General features: G+C 47.0%; 1 protein-coding gene across 1 annotated transcript in view; it reads left to right on the forward strand.

Moving 5' to 3' along the window:
* The window catches only part of LOC148506435 (uncharacterized), a 97,022-nt gene that overhangs the window by 55,211 nt on the left and 21,300 nt on the right, over positions 1-20,511 (forward strand). The gene's annotated exons all lie outside the window — the stretch shown is intronic.

Below are 20,511 nucleotides of genomic sequence, written 5' to 3' on the forward strand. Positions count from 1 at the left end.
GGACTCACAATTCAGGTCATCTGTACCGTGAGTATATGTTTGTATTTGAATCCTTGTCTCAATAAAAAAATATTGTTACAAAGAAAAGACCAGCCCCACAGCCAGGGTTGCATAAAATTAGATTTAAAAAAAAAAAAAATCAAAAACTGATTTATTTTTTTTTTTTAAATTGAGTAAATTTTTATTGGTTTATAGAAATACATTAACAAATAACCAAACAAAATAAATAATAAAAAATTATATATAATAAAAAAATAAAAAAAATAATAACATATATATATATATATATATATATATATATATATACATATACACACACACATACATACACACATATACACATAAATACATAATCAAATAACAGTATCTGCAATATAAAACCTAGATCTACAAACTGCATCCCAGATCCATTGCTTATAAAAAATATAATATTAATTTGTATACCAAAACAATAAACATAGAGAATATATATATATATACATACACACATATATATACACATAAAACATATTAAAAAAAAAATAATAAAAATTTAAAAAACAAAAATACCACACTATACAAATATTGGAATATTGTCAAAAATAACACCTGAAACATTGGCAAAATCAACTAGATCAGGGCCGAAACTAGGATTTTTGTCACCAGGGCAAGACAGTAATTTGGCGCCCCCCATGTAATTCCCCCTGCAGTAGTGCCCATATTGTAATGCCCCCATAGTAATGCCCATATGTTAATACCCCCATAGTAATGCCCCTGTAGTGCCCACCATACAGTAATGCCCCTGTAGTGCCCATGCTCCCATATTAATGCCCCTGTAGTGCCCATGCTTTCATAGTAATGCCCCTGTAGTGCCCATGCTCTCATAGTAATGCCCCTGTATTGCCCATGCCCCATAGTAATATCCCTGTAGTGCCCTTACAGTAATGCCCCTGTAGTGCTCATGCCCCCACAGTAATGCCCCTGTGGTAATGCCCCTGTAGTGCCCATGCCCCAATAGTAATGCCCCTGTAGTGCTCATGCCCCATTAGTAATGCCCCTTATTGTCTATGCCCCCATAGTAATGCCCCTGTGGTAATGCCCCTGCCCCCATAATAATGCCCCTGTAGTGCAGCTTATTAAAAAAAAAAATACTTACCTTGAACCCCGCTCCTGCATCCAGCGTCGCATCCGGTCCGCCGGCTGCTCCTTGGAACTATGGGGGAGATGTCATGACGTCTCCCCCATAGTGCCCGTGGGGAGAGCCGGAAGCTGGAGTTTGGGAGAGAACTCCAGCCTCCGGCTCCACCGCGTCGCTGCAGAGAAGGAGCCGGGCGCCCGCTGGTAATAAATATTACCAGCGGACGTCCGGCTTGGAGCCTCTCTGCAGCACCGGGCTGGAGGTCACTGGCACCAGGTACAGCGGCTCACCCGGTGCACGTGCACCTCCAGCCCCCCCCTAGTTGCGGCCCTGACTAGATCCCAATAAATTCTCAACTTATCACACAGCACATTACCTCCAACAAAGTAATAATCTACCTCATTATCCTAACAATAATATACCGGTCAATCATTAGGCAGTGCACGGGCATAACAGGATTTAAGCCAACTGCTCCAGATACGTTCATACTTCTTCTCAGCTTTGCGACAAATAAACACATGTTTTTCATGTTCAACAGTGGTACGGACCAAGGACAGCCAAGCATTATAATCTGGTCCTGTAGGAGCCATCCACGACCGAGCCACACATACCTTAGCTAGTGTACACATATTGACAATGTATTGTTTAAGATATCTGTCCACTACCTCATCGTCCATAGAGCCTAAACAGCACGTCAATGGCGTAGCTAAAGTGGGAGCAATACCTGTATTGGACAAAACTCTTAGAACCTTATTCCAAAAAGTGCTAACCACAGGACAATCCCATAGAAGGTGCCAGAAAGTACCGCTACTAATTTTACACTTAGGGCATATGTCAGATGCTCTCCCCCCAAATTTCAGCAAACGAACAGGAGTTAAATAGGTACAGTGTAGAATAAACAGTTGAATCTGTTGAAATCTTATAGAAGTCGTGGAAATACGAGGAGCTTCTAGAGCATTATCCCATTCCGTATCACTTATAAGGCCAATATATCTCTCCCACTTTGATCTAAGATGTGGTAAACTATCCTTATGATAAGAAGACAATATATAGGAGTATAAGTAAGAAAGCGTCTTCTGGGGACCTAAAGATAAAAGGAATGACTTCAATGGGGATATTTGAATTAGAGGAGGGCCATCTGAAAATTGAGCCGAGAGAGCATGCCGTAATTGTAAATATCTATAGAAATATGATTGAGGGAGATGATGAGCTTCTTGGAGTTGTGCAAAAGATTTAAGAATTGAAGTGTCATATAAATGACCCAATGTAGTTACACCGTTAGAACCCCATGTCACCTCAAGCTGTAAAGAGGCCAGTTCAGGTAATATACGATAACTACATAGAGAAGTGTCTGGATCTAATCCCGTAAACTGTAGAATACTAGATACCAATTTCCATATCTTAATAGCTTGCATCAACAGGGGAGGGCCTTTCTGTATAATTCTACCCGCAAGCAAGGCCTGTAATGGTGTAAAGTTAGGGAAAATCTGAGAAACCAACAAAACGTGCAGGGCGTTAGGGGAGTCATCTTGAAGCCATAACCGAAATTTGGAAGAGCCAAACCTCCCCCAGACCTAGATCGGGTCAGAGCTGCCAATTGAATACGTGGTCGACGATTCACCCAGACCAATGAAGAAAGAAGACTATTCAAACGCCTAAACAATGTATCTGTAATAAAAACAGGAGAATGCTGCAAAACGTACACAAATTTTGGCTGCAACACCATCTTTATTAAGTTAATTCTACCAGTAACGGTAAGAGGGAGCCAGCGCCAGGACTGAAGTTTGCCCTTTAAGTAGACAAACAAGGGCTCAACATTCAATACTATATAGTCCTTTGGGGAATTAGTTATCCAGATACCTAAATATTTAAATTTATTTACCCAACAGAGAGGGAGAGTGACAATGGGAACAGTCGGATACAACCCCCTAAGAGGAAGGATAGATGATTTGTCCCAGTTTATCTTAAGACCAGAAAAGATTCCAAATTGTTCTATGACTTGAAGAACCACAGGCATAGCTGTTACATAGTCAGACAAAAAAAGTAATAAATCATCTGCATATAAGAAAAATTTTTCCATTCTATTACCCAATTGTAGACCTATAATATCAGGGTGAGAACGTATAATACAGGCTAACGGCTCAATAGCCAATGCAAACGGTTGGGGACAAGGGGCAACCCTGTCTTGTGCCCCGAGACAGGGGGAAGGATGGGGAGATAAACCCATTCACTGACACCCTGGCAGTAGGGTTCGCATACATAAGCTTTACCCATTTCAAGAACACCGGCCCAAACCCAAAACATAACATGACCTCCCACAGAAAGGGCCACTCCACAGAGTCAAATGCTTTTGCAGCATCTAATGACACAATAACAGAGGACGATTCCTCGCCATGGGAGGCCTGTAAGTGAGTGTGCAGCCTTCTAATGTTCTCCGACGTCAACTTGCCTGGCATAAATCTTGATTGGTCTGGGTGAACAATCGAAGTAATAACAGTGTTTAGCCGAATAGAAAGGATCTTAGCCAAAATTTTGGCATCTGTGGGAATTAGAGAAATTGGCCTATAGGAATCAGGGTATCTAGGGTCCTTCCCGGGTTTATGAAAAAAAACTGATTTATTTGATTTAAATAATTATTATTTTTTTAATTTGAATAGGATTTTTTATTAAAAAAATGTTTAAGTAAACATTTTAAATTCTTAAACGTTTATTTAAAAAAAAAAAATGTAATAAAAAAAACCCTATTTAAATCAAATAAATCAGTTTTAATTTTATGCAACCCTGCCCGACCACAGCACAGTTATCAAGTACTCGCGATATATACATATATAAGCCAAAAATGCAATGTGAGTTGATCAATCTCCCTCTAAGATCCCTGGCTTTCAATCATTTAGGATCTTAACAAATACTTGTAAATCCCAAGAGCTCATCAACGATGCGCTCCTGTCTTCATGGAGGATACCACCAACACTGCACATAAACGTGACATAAAACTTATGACAACAATGGCGCCTCGTTTAAATGTACAAACCTAACATACAAGGTATAAAACCGAATATAATAGCGATCTGTGTTGACCAAATAGAGTCTATAAAATGTTCTTTACTGAATGGCTTTGGCCACAGAATATAAAAGGGCATTAGTAACAAAATGCAAAAGAAGACTGATATTGCCTATTTTGCTATTGCTCTTTTAAATCCAGCGGTCAAAGGCACCGAGAACCAGCGGCTTTAACAAAAAAAGCGGCTGCTTAATAAATATAACCGTTGTGGTATAGGAGAACCGCTCAACCAAGGAGGCTGGGGGGAGGTTCTGGAAGAATGCCCAACTTCTCCAAAATATTTTTGGCCTTGCTCTAGAGTCTTAGCCGTGTATAGTGTGTTGGCCGCCATGATTTGTAGCTGAAAGGGGAAATTCTACCGCTATTTGATAATATTCTTTCATAGCACCTTGGTTATGGGAGGAAGATCCTGGAAAATTCGAATGTGCATGTCTCAAATCTATAGAGGGACTGTCCCTTGTCGTGGCGATAATCCTCTCTTCTGTATGAAAATAATGCAATCTTGTAATGATATCTTGAGGTTTCTGTCGGGGCGAGGGCTTGGAGCATAGTGCCCGATGTACCCTATCAAACAGAAAGTCATGTTCATCTTAGTCACGTAGGACCTCACTCGGCCAGTCGATCACAGATTTTTTACACTTATATAGTATAGGAGGTGGTTACTCTTCCCTGAGTAACCTGAGGGCTCACTCCACCACTCCTAGGGATTCCCTTCTCATTGTCAGTAACTGCCTGTTACTGACGACTGCGTAGTGGGTGGGTAACTCGCCACCACCAGGATCCTACACCGGCACCTGGAACCTCTTGTTCCACACAGGCTCCTACCATTGGCACCTGGAACTGCCTACTTCTAGGCACGCTGCTACAACACTTCTTGGGTAATGTAGGCCAATTCCCACCTTACTATGGACCAGTCTACACTGAGTAGCTGGCAGAGGGTTATAGCTTGGAGACACTGGGCTCAAAGCCAAGAGAAAAATAGCATTTTTGTGCTATTCTGGTGATCACAGGATGCAAGCAGATGCAGGCGTTTTGAAGCAAGTAGATGCTTATTGCTCCACAGCTTTCAAGATGTTACAGAAGTTTTTTCCTCCCGAGATGGCCAGAGGATACATACATACATTCTGGGCTCGCAGGCCCCTTTTTTAATCCAGTTCTAACACAATGCTACAGCAGGGGGATAGCCCACCGTGGGCCCCTTAACCTGTCAAGCTAAGTGCATGTGCTGTGCATGCACACATTTAACATTGTCCCTAAAGAAACAATGGGGAGTGGACATTCTGCTGTTCCTGAGACCACCTGGATAGGTAAACACACCCCAGGTGCCAGCAAGTCTGGAGGGGGGGAAAACCTGATGCACCTTTAGTGCTGGGGCCCCTAGAGCTTGACTCATGGTCCCCGGTGTGTGGCACTCAACCCTGCAGCCTGGGACTATGTCCTGGATGCAGTGGCTCTTTTTCTTTCCCCCGTTTGTTAAACATATACCGTCACAGTCATGGACTTGGTCCAGGCTGGGCTTCTTCTCCGCACTGGGAGCCAGCTCTCCCTGTACCCCTGCAGTGGTTCTGTGCACACTCCATTGGGAGATTAACCACTGCCTAGCCGCAGCCGCCAGAGGTGATGCGGTGCATACAACAAAAAAGGAAACGATTGTAACCTCTCTGACTTCCCTTGGTGCCGGGACTTTAACCATTACTTTGCCGCAGCTGCCAGAGGTTGACCCGGCTGCGGCACACAAGTTCTACACATGGCACCTGGCGCCAACTTTTTTATTTGAAATTGGCACCGATTAGTTCATTTTAAAGTGGCGCCACTGGGGACGTGGCCTGGACAGGAATGGTTAAGCTCTCCAGCCTGTAAATGCTGCTGACATATCCTGTGGCTGCACCGAGACTCCTCCTTGCCTCTATTCCTCACCGGGCCTCCTCCTGCAGCCCTGTAGGTGTTCTTGTTGGGATCCGGACTGCATGTTGAGTTGTCTCTTATATGGTGCGTCAAGCTATGCCACAACCATGGGTTCGGATTGCTCATACTGACAATCGTCTTTCCACCAATGAGGGCTATAATGCTCCTGTCATTGCCCGGCTGACCCCCTTGGAATCTCAGCAGGTGTCATGCCTGAAACCACTTCCTGTCATCAAAGGAAGTCTCAATTCAACCTCCATTTGCTGAATTTGGTGGCCAGGGAGTAATGGACATCCAAGAATTCTATTCAGCTGTCCATAATTTTAAATAATTTCTTGCTTCTTTCTGGGTGGCTTTTTGAAGACCGCTCCCATTTCTTTGATCCTGCCCAAGAAGTTGCAGCATGTCTTATTTTACAGACTCTGTGGTGTTACGACCCTCCTTGATGGCCTGGTTTGGACTGTGTATTCCGGGATGGGGTACCTTAAATGCATTTGAAATATCATCCTCGTTTGATTATGTCTGCCTGTCTTATTAATGCTCCATTATTTGCATCTGTTTTTAAAATTCTGTTATTACTGTTATATCCTGTTTCTGTCTTTTTTTCACACTCGCTAGTATTTGACGGTCCCCCGGGGCTTGGTCTTTGATCTGTGTATTTATCCTTCTGATTTTTCTGTTTGCCTAGTTTTTGTAGTAGGATTAGATATTTTTTATTTATTACCTTATGGAGACTCTTTTTTGCCCCTTTGATCCTGGGCTGAGCACTTGCAACTGGGTCGATGTTAAGGCCCTGCGCACACGCAGCGTCCGCACTGCGCGTGCGCAAGCCTCGGAGCGAGAGAGAAACTCTCTCGCTCCGGAGCTCACTACAAAAGCATCGACAGCTCGCCCCGTTTTGTAGGTGGGGCGGGGGGTGGCTACACAAACGCTGGCGTCCCCGACGGAACGCCTGCCGTTTTGTGGGCGGCTGCACTGTCATCAGCAGTGATGTCAGTGGGGAGCTTCCTGCTCGATCAGAGCAGGAAGCTCCCTGGGGCTTGCGGTTGCCGAGACCCAACCTTAGGGTCTCATCGCAAGCCGCAATGGTCTTGACTATCGCAACCATCAACCTGGTCGGTCGCTAAAGCTGTGGGTGGTAACCCACAGCTTAGCTAGCGACCAGGAGGCCGCACTAAAAAAAACAAGCGGCCGCCCACATTCAGAACGAGCGCTCGCTTCTTGCGAGCGCCTCTGAATGAGGGCCCATGTGCTTAGGATACACGGGTTTAGTTGCCCTCACCTTTTTGTATTGAGGGCTTAGGTAATGTAGTTAGAGGGGGTTTGTTAGGAGATCTAGGTGTGCCATAAGTTGGGGGGTACTTGGGGGAGGGTGTTTACTGTTGTGTTCTTGTCCATGTTTTAGAGATTATGGCTATTTTGTGCTTTGTTATTCTTAATAATAATGTTTTGATACGCCTGCCTTATGTAGGCAGGTTGGCATCAGAGAGATCCGGTCGGGTGATGGGGTAATCCTTATCTGTTTATTTTAGATAGAGCAATGCAATGATCCTTGTTGCAGAGATGAGCTTCTACTTCTCATACTGTTACCTACCACTCTCTTGGTTTAGTGTTGCGTGGGCCTGAATGGCACCTACGGGTACCTGCTTCATTACTTCTATGCACTATGGGGTTTTAGTGTATGTCATTTGTTTGTATTGTGAGAGTTACTACTCCCCTGCTTTTGTTTCTTTGCGAAGTTGTTACCTGTCAGTTATGTTAGATGTTAAGTCTTTGAGCCGCTTGTTTTTGTTTGTGTTGTGTTTACGTTGCTGTGTTTTTGCTGGGTTTCCCATATTTCTTATTTTGTATTTTTCTATCTTATGTTTATCTATGTCTTATGTCTATCTTATGCCTCCTTATCTGCTGGCCCGATCTATATACTTTGCTGTATTACTGCACACTTGTCATGTCTCCTATTTATTTTGCCTACTGATTTTCTGTGGGTGTAAGTTTTCAAAATCCAAAAATAAACAATTTATTTATCTTTTTTTAAATGGTGCCATGGCACGAGCGTTAACCCCTTAAGTGCTTCGGATGCCACCTTAGCCATGTGGGGGAACCAGCAACTGGACAACAACCCGGCCACACTTAGGGCCTCATTCAGAGGCGGTCGGAGGATGCAAGCGGTCGCTCAGAAACTGGGCGGCCGCTTGCATCCTGACCGCCCGCCTCTGTTTCGGTCGTTAGGCTGTGGGTTAACACCCACAGCTCTAATGACCGCTCTGGTTATGGTCACGATGGTCAGAGACCATCGCGACCATCGGGGCTTACGACGAGACCCTAGGGTAGGGTCTCACTTGTCGTAAGCCCCGGAGAGCTTCTGGCTCTGTCAGAGCCGGAAGCTCTCCACTGACATCACTAGTGATGTCAGTGGGGCCTCCCCCAAACGGCAGGCGTTCCCATGGGAACGCCTCCGTTTGGGCTGCCACCCCCCCGGCCCGCCTTCCAAACGGGGCGAGCTGTCACTCAACATCGACAGCTCGCCCCCTTTGGGAAGAGACCCGCTACGACCGTCGCTGTCGGTCGTAGCGGGTCTCACGCATGCGCACGAGGGAGTCGGCTCCCTCGTGCGCATGCGCACTGGCCAAACATCGAGGCGGTCGTAGACCGTACGGCCGCCTCTGAATGAAGGTCTTAGTCTTCCTGTTTATCCTTCATATCGTGAATCTCCATTCGGAAAAGGAAGGTCATCAGTCTTAGTCTGAAGGACGGCTTTCTCAGATTTGAACTCGTCCACAGCCTTTTTCAGCTCTTGCTGGAAAGTAAATTTAATTCTATCCACCAGATTAGACAAAATTGCGTCTATCTCCAACTCTGTAGGAGATGTTGGACAGGAGAAACTAGATTGTTCTACCAATTGTATGGATTTAGGGCCTGATTCAGACCCACTCGCAAGCGGCTGTCCGCTCGCAAGTGGGTCGATGTTGTGCACTGCGCATGCGCACGACGGCGGGAGCTCCGTCGTGCGCATACGCCAGACGCGACGAGCGAAGGAAAGTCCTTCGCTCGTTGTGTCTGATCAAAGGGGGCGTGCTGTCGATGTTGATTGACAGCACGCCCCCTTTGGTGGGCGTGCCGGGGGCGTGCCTCCCTGACGGAGGCGTTCCCAAGGGAACGCCTACCGTCAGAAGCCGGCCCACTGACATCACTAGTGATGTCAGTGGGAGTGATTTTGGCTCTGATAGAGCCAAAATCACTCCGGGCCTTGCGGTTGAAAACCTCAACCGCAGGCTCCGGCTCGCAGTTTCGATGGTCGCGATGGTCACGACCATCGCGGCCATCAAACTGCACGCTCGTATAGGCTGTGGGTGGTGACCCACAGCTATACGAGCGTCCAGGAGGACGCTCCAGAATTATGGAGGGCGGCCCTCATTCAGAGCGTGCGCTCTGCTCAGAGCGTACGGCTCTGAATGAGGGCCTTAGTGTTGAAAATGCTTGACACATTAGCGGCTGCTGATTTCTTAATTTTATAAGACATGACACATGCAGCACGGTGCTTTGGAGGACACAGTCTTAGGTATAAGTGGCGAAAGGAGGCTTGGATCTACTTTTAGATTCAGATGAAAGGGCCAATAAAGTCTAGGACTAAAGGTGCCAAATCACAGTGCGATATAGCAGTAGCCGATCCAACGGATTGGTACGATTTTGCTGCTATATTGTACCGTGTATGGGCATGATATCGGCAAGTGCGCGCTCTCTTGGGGTCGTACATCGCACCTCCAGATCTTACTGCAGGTTCAGTTGATCTGGGGGATGCGATGTGCGATCCCATGCAGCGCTATGTGGGGGGAGGGGGTGCCGGCATATAGGTCGGACGGCCACCCAATCACACCGTGTGTGAGGACCGCCCGATATGTTGGCCATCGGATCCCCCGTCGCGTCGTAAGGTTCATATAGCACCGTGTATGGGCGGCTTAAAACTATCCTTGAAAACAATAAAAAAGGTGTACATAGAAATAAGTAAATACACATATCAAACATAACCACAATCAACAGTAGCACAACAAACAACGGCATAAATACACCGATCGTGATACAAAACTAGAGTATCAAACAATTCCATATTTCTAATTTACAATACTGGATAAAAGAAAAAAAAACAAACTATCCTAAAGCAGTTCTGCGGAAGGACTTTATGGAGGAGAGCAGGGCAGGTAAGACCACCATGGAGAGCAAGGAGGGGGTGTGGAATCGGCACAAGGCCAAGCAAGGGAATCCCAGAGAGGCTGAGCAATGCCACACAGCGCTCTGTGTATAGAGCTGGGTATCAGGAGCAGGTGGATTACATACGGGACAAGCGCTGGAATGGTTACCCAGACCAGTATCTGCTGCCACAGGTACAAGGAGGTGGAGAGTTTATGGCTCCAGTTTGCAGAGAGAAGCTGGTTGATCACCCCAGCATATAGTGGTGGGAACTCCGGGGCAGGACTGAACCAGCTACAGGGCTTGATTCCAGGAGGAGAGGATGATGGAGGACAGAGTGTCACCGGACGAAAGGATGCTCCCGGACAGGAGACCATATCTGGCCAGAGTGGAACTCACTATTGGCTGGTCAAAGAAGGCGGCCCAAGGGATGATCCGACCGCTCAACCTCCTTGGAGATGAGCATGGTAAATCCAGAAGGGCTAAAAGGGGTGTCACTGAAGCTGATCAGACCACACCAGGGCCACAAGATGGCTACAGGTTTCACCTAGGTAGGAGCAGAGACCTGGATCTCGGGTGTAGAAGCTTCCACAGAGCATATAAGGAAGCTTTGGGTAGACAAAGTGGGCAGCTAGCCGATGTGGAGTAAGCTAGCTGTTTATTTACTGGTAGGCAGCAAAAAAAAGATTTAACAGGCAGGGTGTGGGAGCTGAGCTAAATCCTGTCACCTATCTCCACGCCCCAATAAATATACCCTATGGTGCACTTTAAGGAAAGTTATAAATTGTTTCATCACTAATATATAGGTAAATGTCATTATAATGCTGCACAACGCAAGCATCGGTGAGTCTTTCCTATTTTTTAAAATGGCAATCATTTAAAGGGCAAAGCCAGATTGGGTTTGCCTTTTAAATTATTGCCCCTTTAAAACATCAGGAAAACTCAAAAGGAACTCGCTGATGCCTGCGTCTCGCCAACTATTACATTTGCCGCATGGAAAGAAGGGCATGTAAGTAAGAAGAAAGATAAGGGTTAGGAGGATCAATAAGCTATATAAAAGGGCACAACATTTTTTCATAGTTAAACCAGAACGTCCAACCCGCCATACCTCCCCAACTTTTCAGATTAGCCCTCACAAAATAATAGTTGCTATAGGGAACCTCTCATTACCCCTTTGACCAACTGCACACATATTAGTGAAGTGTGGTCTGATAAAGTAGCAATCTCATGCAGCTGGTAATCTCGAGAAGTTTACCCGTCGCCGCCACCACTTGGTCCAATAAGGTGATGGAACAGACCAATGCACCGTGGCCTCCTCCAGACATGGAGGCTCTCTACTTCAATCCGCTTGCTTGAGTCACCTGACTCCATCTAAACCATCTCTCAGGCAGGCAACTCTCTAAGTATTACTGATTTCCTATATCATAACTCTTAAGATTGAGATGTCAAAGATCATGGAGTGTACTACAGATGGCTCTACAAAATAGTGATGGAAAATCTAGTTCATCTTGGTGATCAGTTCATTATGATCTAGTTCACTCAAAAGATTAGTACAAAAGAATCATTTATGTAGTTCATATAGGGCCTGATTCAGAGCCGCTCGTAAGCGGCCGCTCGTTCGCTCCGAGCGATGTTCGCACATCTGCGCATGCGTATGGGTTGTAATGCGCATGCGCGAACCAGTCAGTGCGGTCCCAAATCGTGTGCTCGCAAAATAGCGAGTGCCTGCTAATATGAGTGACAGGATGAGGCGTTTGTGGGTGGTAACAGGGGAAGGTGCTTGAAAACGGGGAGTGGAGATCCGAACGCAGACGTGCCAAACGGTCAAAATGGGCGTTTGAAGGGTGTGCATAATTAACAAAGCAGCGTCATCGACCACGTCACTTGGTTGTCTTTTAGCCTGAACTGCTCGCATGATTGCGGTAGGAAAATCCAACCACAAGCACTGCGAGCAGTTCATACGCCGTTCGATGTACTCGATTAATCTAATAAATAGCGGAGATGACGTATGGTGCGAGCGGCCAGGGGGCGTTTTTTTCAAAATAGCGAGTGCGTTTTGTTCGCTCGTTCAGACATAGAGGCGTCAACATAGCGCAAAGGCCGAGCGCTTAATTTAAATATCTGGCCCCTTTTTCAGAACGACCGTCCGCAAATAGCGTTCGGCTCTGAATCAGACCCATAGTTCATTATTTCACTGGCTCTGGAACAGTGCAGAGAGCAGTGATTGGAAACATAGGAGCGGATTCAGACCCGGACGCTAAGCTGCGCTCTAACGCAGCTAAAAGGGGCCGGGTATGCAAATGCCGCGATCGCACTGTCTGGTGGAAGGACGCCCTCTATGTCTTAGAGAGCGACGGCAGAGCGAACGCGTGCCAGTATAAAGACGCCCACCTTTCTTACTTAGCACACGTCATCTCCAAGAAGTATGTCATTAATTGGTAACATCGAGAGCCATCGGAGCTGCACGCAGTGCTTGAGGTAGACCCTACCCCACCGCAAGCACTGCGATCACTGCTGGCTAAAAAACAACCAAATGACGTGTACAATGACGCTTCTTTGCTAATTATGCACACCCCTAAAACGCCGTTTAGACGCCCAGACACGCCTGCGTCCACACATCCACTTCCCCGTTCACAAGCACCTTCCCCTGTTACCACCCACAAACGGCGCTACCTGTCACTCAAATTAGCGTCCAGTTTGTGTACTATGAGCACACGATTCCCGGCCGCAGTGACTGGTTCGCGCATGCGTACTTTGACGCATACGCAAATGTGCGATAATCTCCCCTAGCATGCGTTAATCAGGCCCATAGAACTAGCTATTTCTACTACTAGTTCATTGGATGAGTCATAGTCTTGTTCAAGTGGTCAGATATGTTTAATATGTCTGATCTTTAAATATTTGTTTTTTAAAAAAGCAATTACTTATACATCAAACTAGGAGTGACATGTTTAGTTCTGCAATATTAATGACATTAATACTGATAATTTTTGTTATCAATTTTTACTTACATAATATACAAGTGAGAAAGACCCCAAGGGGCAGATGTACTAAGCCGTGGAGAGAGATAAAATACCAACCAATCAGCTCCTGTCATTTTTTAATTCATAGCCTGTAAAGTGACAGTTAGGAGCTGATTGGTTGGTACTTTATCCCTCTCCAAGACTTAGTACATCTGCCCCAAATTCAGAATATTGTAACGTGTCACTTTTTTGGGGTCTGGGGACTACAGCTCCAGGCCTCCACATAAACATAGGCCTACCACCATTACAGCACGATGATGCCCAGTTGCTTAGCTGGCACACAGGGCCTGATTCAGACCTGCTCGCGAGCACTATGCGCTCGTGAGCACTATGCGCTCGCAAGCGGGTCGATGGTGGCCCAGTGCGCATGACGGAGCTGGCTCCGTCGTGCGCATGCACGAGACCCGGATAGCGACGGCCAAGTCGTCGCTCCGGGTCTCGTACCAAAGGGGGCGTGCTGTCGATGTTGAGTGACAGCACGCCCCCTTTGGTGGGCGGGCCGGGGGCGTGTCGGCCCAGACGGAGGCGTTCCCATGGGACAGCCTACCGTCTGGGGCCGGCACCACTGACATCACAAGTGATGTCAGTGGGAGTGAGCACTCTGGGGCTTGCGGCAACGAGACCCTACCGCAAGGGTCTCGTCGCAAGCCCGATGGTCGCGATGGTCTTGACCATTGCGACCATCATCATGGCTGCTCGCATAAGCTGTGGGTGGTAAAAAAAAAAACGCCCTGATTCAGAGCGGGCGCTCGTTCAGAGCGTCCGGCTCTGAATCAGGCCCTCAGTCTGCTATACATCATAAGTATTCTAATTGCATTTCTGTTTTCCTTTCAAAATTATACAATGTCTCTAATTTTCAGTATATAGGGAGATAATGGGTGTGATGGTGTAGGGGGTTGTACATGCCGGCTTCTGTCATTTATCTAGCATATGACAAAAGCTGGTTGGTTGTTTTGGGCAACTTTTCCATTTGATCGCTCTTGGAATATTTGATACATCTCCCCCTATGTCTTGCGGAGTAAACTGAACTACAGTATATACAGATGCATACCTCCCAACTGGGGGGGGGGGGAGTTGGGGAGAGCACAAACCCTGCTCTGCTGGTGTGCAGGAGGAGTGCAGCATCAGTTCTCTTGTGTACGGACTGCCTGGGGCTGCCCAGCATTTCGGCGAGTGCTGGGCACGCCCCCAAAGTGACGAAAACGGGGGAAGTCGCGAGGCTCTGTCCCGTTTTCCATAGACTCCACCCCTTTTTCACAAGCCACACCCCCTATGTTAAAATGTTTGAGGTATGCAGATGTGTCCTTTCTCATCTAGCCTCAATATGCCACATCACTCAATATGCCTGCCATGAATAAGCCGTCAGATCTCGTGCAACGTGCGTCACCAGCAGACTGTGCTGATTCATTTGCTATGTGACACTTGTATATCTGTGTGCGACTGAGTCTGAAAACAGAACTTGGTGTGGAATAAAGCTGCGATCGTTGCATCTTAGCAGTTCGTACGCTGATTGAGAGACTAAGGGTCTGATTCAGAGCCGCTCGCATTTAGCGCTCGTTCGTTCAGAAAAAGGGGTGGCTATTCAAATGAACCGTTCGCTCTTTGCGGTCTGTTGACGCCTCCATGTCTGAACGAGCGAACAAAACATGCGGTCGTTTATTTGAAAAAAACGCCACCTGGCCGCTCGCACCGTACGTCATGTCCGCTATTTATTAGATTAATCGAGTACATCGAACAGCGTATGAACTGCTCGCTATTCTTGTGGTTGGTTTTTCCTACTGCAATCTTGCGAGCAGTTTTGGCTAAAAGACACCCAAGTGACGTGGTCAATGACGCTGCTGTTTTAATTATGCACACCCATAAAACGCCCGCTTTGACCTTTAAGCACGCCTGCGTTCGGATCTCCACTCCCCATTTTCAAGCACCTTCCTCTGTTACCACCCACATACGCCTCCTGTCACTCATATTAGCAGGCATTCGCTATATAGCGAACTAACGATTTTCCGCCGCACAGACTGGTTCCCACATGCGTATTATAAACCGTACGCATGCGCAGATGTGCGAACATCGCTCGGTGCGAACGAGCGGCCGCTAACGAGCGGCTCTGAATCAGGCCCTAAGTCGCACACAGATACACTGTACAAGTGTCACATATCAAATTCATCAACACAGTCTCCTGCTGCGTCCTAGTCAACTCACATTGCTACTTAGATGCATTTTCAGCAAAAAAAGACACAAAAAAGACTCCCGATGCTGAGGCTCACAGGACCAATCGCGACGGGAGTGGTTGTTAGGCGCGACAGCAGCAAAGACGAGTGAGGACACATCTGTAGCATCCAGCACTGTGGACCTCATTCAGAGTCGGTCGTTGCGGCCGCTCGGTCGTAGGGGAAAGGGGCCGGATATGCAAATGAAGCGATCACAAGTTGCGGTCCTAAGGTGAGATCGTTAGCTGAACGACCGAGAGTAAGAAGCGGCCGTAAGACTAAATCACGCCCCCTTCTCGTTCACCACACACGTCATCTCCTGGGATATAAGGATTAATCGCGACCATCGGAACTGGTCGTAGAGCATAAGGTTGACCATACCCTCTCTTAAGCTCTACGATCATGTCAGTGTACAAACCTCCCATGTCACGTGTGCCATGATACTACTTTGTTAATTATGCACTCCCATAAAACGCCGTTCGCATAATTAGGCACGCCTGCGTTCGGATCTCCACTCCCCCGTTTTCAAGCACCTTCCCCTGTTACCACCCACAAACGCCTCATCCTGTCACTCAAACTACCGCCCTGGCTGTGTTCAAGGAGAGAGAAATTTGTGATCGTAAGAGCTAGTTTGCGCACGCGCATTGCGAACTTTACGCATGCGCAGTTTAGCGAACATCGGTGGCGTACGACCGTGCGGCCGCAACGACAGACTCTGAATGAGGTCCTGTGTCTTGAGCTGATAAGAAGTCTATCTTGTGAACTAATATACTTGAATGAATCATGACAATATAGTTCAGTTCCATGCGTTGCATATGTCTGAGCGCAGCAGTGCCACACATGGTAGTTTAGAGGTACTAACTCATGATGAATGTATGAGAGCTGATGGGAAACAAATGTATCATGTGACTTGTGATTTAAATGAGCCACTGAACTAAATGAGCCAGTGAACTATATGCCAGGAGAATGACTCATTGTGACCATCTAGTTCAATCAGCTCCAGCAGCTGCTCCTGAGGGGGCTGCTGGTCTGGCCGTGCGGGCGCCTGGGTCCCGTCGCCTGCACAATAGATCTGGCGCATGAGCAGTGGTGGCGCCACTTTGCATGACACTGGGTTCTGGTCACAGGGCCTGATTCAGAGGCGCTCGCTCTGAATCAGGGTGGGGTGTTTTGTTTTTTTTACCCGGCTTCCAGGCCGCTCGCTAAGCTGTGGGTGACCACCCACAGGTTTAGCGGGTGGCCTGGCAATGGTCGCGATTATTGTGACCATCGGGCTTGTGAGGAGACCCTGTGGTAGGGGCTCAGGTCTCGCAAGCCCAAGTGGACTTCCTGCTCTATTAGAGCAGGAAGTCCGCTACTGACATCACGAGTGATGTCAGTAGGGCCGCCCACAAACGGGAACGCCTCCGTTTGTCCAGCCACCCCCCCCCTACCTGCCTACAAAACAGGGCGAGCTGTCGATCAACATCGACAGCCGCCCCGTCTTGAAGCGGGCCCCGGAGCGAGTGAAGTTCTCACTCACTATGGGGCTTGCGCACGCACATGGCGCACGCCGTGCTTGCGCACTGGGCCACCATCGACCCGCTTGCGAGCGCTGTGCGCTCGCGAGCGGATCTGAATGAGGACCACAGTCTGCATTGGCTCACTGAAGTGGAGGATTTTACTGCGGGGTAAAATCCGCCACTGATCAGCTCCACAGAGTCCTCACAATGTCTGAGCACAGCAGTGCTACCTGAAGGCTGACCCGGGACTAAAGATAGGGATCGAAATGCTGACGCCTATCTTTAGCCCTACGCCAAAATCCCGGCGCTCGGCATTCCGAACGAGGTAATCTGGAAATAGTTAGGTTGTAACCGCGAGGGGGGAGGAGAGTTAGACACCCCCGGGGGGACTTAAGGGTTAGGCAACTCCCCTGGGAGGGTTAGGTTTAGGGTGCGGGAGCGGGAAGGGGGGGTTAGGTTTAGGCATCCTGGGGGAGGACTTAGTGTTGGGCACCACTGGGGGGAGTTTAGGGTTACGGGGGGAGAGGGTTGGGTTAGAGTACTTACCAGCCGCTATCGGGATGTCCTCTCTTTGGTCTTCCGGTGTCGGTATGAGAACCTGTGGCTATTCAGCCATCTGCTTTTCATACCGATTCCCATGTAAGAGCTGAAAAGCAGTGCACATGCAGTAGCACCTACAAACCTAGTATAAGATTTAGCACAGCGGGTAGGTTCAGGACCAAGTACCAGGGCCAGCAGCAAGTGTCACCAGGGTCATAGCAAAACCTTTGGGGATCCCATCAGGCCCACCAAGAGCCGCGCAGGGCCCGGGTAAAAAGGGGGCATGGCCAAATCATGTGGCCACACCCCCTTAGGTAAATAAAAAAATCACAGAAAAGTTTTGGCGGTACCTGCTCTCCCCCCTCTCGGCACCCCTGGATCCCATAGCAAAATTTCCACAGGGCCCACTTTGCAAATTTAGTATTATAAACAAAAACATATATTTTCTAAAAAAAATGATATCTCCCTAATCCTAAATGTTTATGATATCAGGTGTTATATATGAAGGCTTTGATTCACTATTAGATCAATCAGTGAGGAGAGATGGAGGCGGCTGAGCCAGTGACATTAGATGTCCAGCAACAGCACTCTGGTGAGAATAGAAATGTCTGGGCTAAGGAGATGGCAGTGTAACCCAGTGTATGGAGAGGGCAGAGCCCCAGAGGTGGCCTGGATCCCCCCCCCCTGTTCTCTGCACATACTGTAGCTATGACCTTGCCTGTGAGTGGCAGCCTGTCTGCCAGAGATTGGACGGTGCGTGTACTTTGACGCAATCCTTTTAGGAGACTCTTTCAGCAGACGTAAATCTGAGATCTGCTGAAAAATAGGACAGCTGTGTAGGCATATATTGGGTATTGGAACTGCGACCAGGCCTCCAGTAGGATTGTGTCAACAGTCTCTTCAGGAGTTGGATCCCCGGAGGATTGGACAAGTGTGTATCCATCTTAAGCCATGCAATGTCATATCAGATGAATAATTTACTATATCTATTGTTTCTAAATTGAAAAATGGCAGATGGAATGGTGGGAAGGTGTCTGAAGGGGTAAGGGTGACGGGCCATAATTTGTTATATAGTCCTTACCTGAAGATGTTATTCAGATTATTTTCCTGAAGATGTTTCTGTTCAGGAAATTATTGGAAGATGTTATCCAAAGTCCTTATTAGTAGTCGTTATGGAAAGTTGCTTAAATAAAGCAGGAACTACTCAGAGATTATCCATGTAGGACAAAATGTCACCACAAAATGGCTGCAAGTAGCTGGCCATCCTTTATATAGGGCTGTGACCTGCATTGTGACATCACAATACCTGCAGGCAGCAGCTAGAGATGGCTGTAGCTGAGATCAGCTCGGGGCCCAGATGCCCTGCAGCAGCACTCTGGTGACAACAGAAAAGCCGGGGCTGAGGAGATGGCAGTATAACTCGGAGGAGGGAGAGGGCCAGGCCCCAGAGGCAGCTTGGACCCGTAACAGACGCATTCTCTACACCTACTATAGCTACATCCTTGGTTCACACTGTGTTTGCTGGGCTATGTTGTACTTTCAACTTTCCTTTTACAGCATCAAATTCAGGAACTCAAAAACCAGTGGGAGTGAGACAGTGAGTAATCCTAATGGAGCTGCTGTGCTCTATCTCACTGTGTCTAACTCCTTCCATTTTGCTTTAGTTCCTGATAAACTGATCATTGTCAGAGCTGTGAACTAAATGAACTAGTTCATTTTTGAAGATTAGTTCATTTTGAACTGATCATTCATGAACTACCCATCTCTACTACAAAGGGCAAATGATCTTCATAGTTAGGGCGAGGAGGCGTAATGGTCGTTTGGCGTGCCCACCTGGAGAAATGTTTGAGATTGAAAATTATGAGACACATAAACTACCCCCCCATGTTGGTGGTAGAACAGGCCCATATAGTCAACCAACAGACCTGCCCATGGTCCCTCTCGATGCCCAATTCTAGCAATGCATGTTATTCCCAGTTACATGGAACAGAACAGATGCAATATATTCCTAGATTATGCTCCTTTATTATCAAGAAAGAGCAGCCACCCTTAAGCCTCAAGGTGGTCAGCTCCCCATCTGAAACTGACTGGTGTTCTTTGCCAAGTTCCACCTGAGTGGACCACCATTTTGAATGTGGTGTTGATGGCCATGACCCCGTAGGCCCAATTACATTTGGCTGAGAACATGGCAATGCTAACGTTAATATATTTCTAATTATAATGCACATCGGGGCTGAACTTGGTGCTCCTCTGTGAGTAGATGAATCTTCAGCTGCAGATGCCATGTTGGGAGGAGGATGTTGATTCCTTGGTATTTCCTTGTATTTGAACAGGCTTAGGCCACCTGCCACCATGCTACTTTCTGCATGGGTACAAGCTTTGTTTCCTTATGGAAATGCGGAAGAACCGATTGGTAAACAATTATGCTTGTTAATTCTAACAGGACGATGTTCAGAATTGATCTTGTATTCTGTTAACCAAAATCGTCAAACCCACCTGACACTACCAATTCCCCAGAGAGATTTGCTTCTACAGAAGTGAACCGCAGGTTGCAGCAGTGAATTACACTGGAGAGACTTCCCAGAAAGCAACGCACAACATTATACGGGGTTTAGATGCCATAAGAAATAAAAACCCTCAAATATCAATTTTAGACAGTAGATGGCAGCATTACTCTACCTAAATATAAAATATATGGTCATTATGTAATAGTAGATGCAGCGTTATTTAAGCTTGCTGCCATATTTCTCATTAAGGTCAATACACGACATGTGATACAGGTAAACAAGAAACAGTACTTTCCCATTGACTTGGTAGACTCCTAGGTAGAACATTTACTAAGGTGCGACTTTCTGTGCAGGTTGCAACCTGCCACACATTGGATTTGGTTTTTAGTGTCAAGCAACTGAATTTACTATTCTGCAGTATGGAGGCTGAAAACTAAGGACCTGATTCAGCTTAGGACGGAATT

Source organism: Taudactylus pleione, unplaced genomic scaffold (genome assembly GCF_031769625.1).
Source record: "Taudactylus pleione unplaced genomic scaffold, aTauple2 ptg000404l, whole genome shotgun sequence".
NCBI lineage: Eukaryota > Metazoa > Chordata > Amphibia > Anura > Myobatrachidae > Taudactylus > Taudactylus pleione.